Here is a 2,898-nt window from a genome sequence, read left to right as displayed (position 1 = left end):
GTTTGCGAAGGCTGTGACGACAAGGAGCGGTGCGGGGGCACGTAGCGAGCCCGTGATTCAAGAGGCGACGAGAGGAGTCGTTAACGAGCCTGCGGTAGATGTAGAGGAGCAGGTAGACGAGGAGATTCAGTTGGAATCTCCACCGACCAAGGTGCATCAGAGGCACATTCCCGGAAGTTCAGCACAGGCCGAGAACCAACCATTACCCAGCACACCACCGAGAGTCTACAAACCTAGACTCCCATTTCCCGGAAGAGTCTGTAGGGATTGAGACGAGGAGCAAAACTCCAAATTTCTTGATCTTCTGAAGCAACTTCATCTTAATATTCCTTTCCTTGAGGCACTTACGCAAATGACCAAATACGCAAAGTTTCTTAAGGATATTCTTTCGAACAAAGAGAAGTTAGCCGAAGTTTCTTCCATTCCTCTGAGTGCTGGTTGCTCTGCAGTCATGCAGAGAAAGTTACCAGAAAAGATGTCCGATCCTGGGAGTTTCACAATTCCCTGCATCTTGAATGATAATACGGTCGTCCATGCGCTGGCAGATCTTGGTGCCAGTATTAATCTCATGCCGTATTCCGTGTATCGCAAGTTGGGACTAGGCGAACCAAGGCCTACCCGTATGAGTATCCAGCTTGCTGATCGTTCTGTGAAATACCCCCGAGGGGTGGTCGAGAACATGCTTGTTCGTGTTGACAAGTTCATCTTCCCGGTGGACTTTTCATCCTGGACATGAACGATGACGATAGTATCCCACTCATCATGGGCCGACCATTCCTTGCCACTACACAAGCATTGATCGATGTCTGCGAGGGTAAATTAATCTTAAGAGTTGAGGATGAGAACGTCACCTTCGACGTTCGACAGTCACTGAAACACCCCAAGTCTGCTGATGACTCCTTATACTTCATTGATACCATCATGGAGCATGTCGGGGAGTTTTTCAGCGAAATTTGTGGAGGATCTGCCTCCGACACCCAGATTCTCGATAGGGAGATTCCGGAGATTGAAATGGTTGCCGTAACCAATCAGTCCTTAAATGACGACACCGAGTCGCATACCCCTGAATCTGGCATGTCTGCTGAGATCGTACGAGACGATCCGATGGACCGACCTTCGGTCGAGAGTCCTCCTCTTTCCTTAGAGCTTAAGGATTTACCTTCCCACCTTGAGTATGCTTTTTTAGATGAAGAGAGGAAGCTTCCGGTTATCATTGCATCTGCGTTGACCGAGGTCGAGAAGGAGAAGTTGTTGAGGGTGCTACGAGAGCACAAGGAGGCTATTGCTTGGAAGATTATCGACATCAAGGGTTTCAACCCTTCGTTCTGCACTCATAAAATCCTCATGAAGGAAAATTTCAAAACTGTCGTCCAGCCGCAACGACGGGTTAATACAAAAATGCAAGAGGTCGTAAAGAATGAGATCATTAAAATCCTTGATGCGGGGATCATTTTTCCCATTTCTGATAGTGCTTGGGTGAATCCAGTCCAAGTGGTTCCTAAAAAGGGTGGCATGACTGTCGTCACCAATGAGAGGAACGAGCTTATTCCCACGAGGACTGTGACGGGATAGCGAGTCTGTATTGACTATCGCCAATTGAATGATGCCACCAGGAAAAACCACTTTCCTATTTCATTCATTGATCAGATGTTAGAGCGTTTAGCAGGTCAGCAGTACTACTGCTTCCTAGATGGTTTCTCCGGGTACTTCCAGGTTCCGATAGCTCCCGACGACCAGGAGAAAACCACTTTCACCTGCCCTTACGGAACGTTTGCTTACAAACGTATGCCGTTCGGACTTTGTAACGCTACGGCCACATTCCAGAGGTGTATGGTGGCCATTTTCCATGATATGATCGAGGACTCCATGGAGGTGTTCATGTACGATTTTTCCGTATTTGGAAGTTCCTTCGATCATTGTTTATCAAATCTCGAGAGGATGATGTCCCGCTGCGTTGACACCAACCTAGTCCTTAACTGGGAGAAATGTCATTTGATGGTTCGCGTGGGCATTGTTCTAGGTCATCGAAACTCAAGTGCGGGGATAGAGGTTGACCGGGCAAAGGTCGAGACCATTTCTAATCTTCCCCCGCCTACTTCTGTGAGATCAATTCGTAGCTTTCTAGGTCATGCTGGGTTCTACCGCCGGTTCATCAAAGATTTTTCTAAAATCGAGAGACCCATGACCAAACTTTTGGAGAAGGATGCTCCATTTGTTTTTTCTGAGCAGTGTATCGAGGCGTTTGATCTTCTAAAAGACAAACTAGTTAACGCCCCAATCATGGTTGCTCCCGACTGGTCGTTGCCATTCGAGTTGATGTGTGACGCGAGCGACTTCGCAGTCGGAGCGGTTCTTGGACAACAGAAGGATAAACATTTCCATCCGATCTTTTATGCGAGCCGGACCTTAAATGGCGCACAGGAAAGTTATACCACCACCGAAAAAGAGCTTTTTGCTGTGGTGTTCGCTTTCGACAAATTTAGGTCCTATCTGGTTTTGTCCAAAACGATTGTTTATACGGATCATGCCGCTATTAGATATCTTTTCAGCAAGCAGGATGCTAAGCCTCGTCTTATCCGATGGATCCTGTTGCTTCAAGAGTTAGATATAGAGATCCGTGATAAAAAGGGGGCCGAGAATGTGGCGGCTGATCATCTTTCACGACTAGAGGGAGTTGATTCAGGAGATTCGAGAGTTAGGATCGACGATCGTTTTTCGACGGAGAGTCTGATGTTCGTTACTGCACAAGAGGAAGGTTTTCCATGGTTTGCTGATTTCGCGAACTATCTCGCTGACGGATACCTCCCAAAGATGCCTTGCCAGCAAAAGAAGAAATTCTTTGCTGACATCAAATTTTACCTTTGGGACGATCCATATCTTTTCAGCATTGGTGCTGAT

This window comes from Bidens hawaiensis, unplaced genomic scaffold (genome assembly GCF_021521415.1).
Source record: "Bidens hawaiensis isolate Kalapana, Puna unplaced genomic scaffold, B.hawaiensis_p1.1 tig00048044_1, whole genome shotgun sequence".
NCBI lineage: Eukaryota > Viridiplantae > Streptophyta > Magnoliopsida > Asterales > Asteraceae > Bidens > Bidens hawaiensis.
This window is presented reverse-complemented; position numbering follows the sequence as displayed.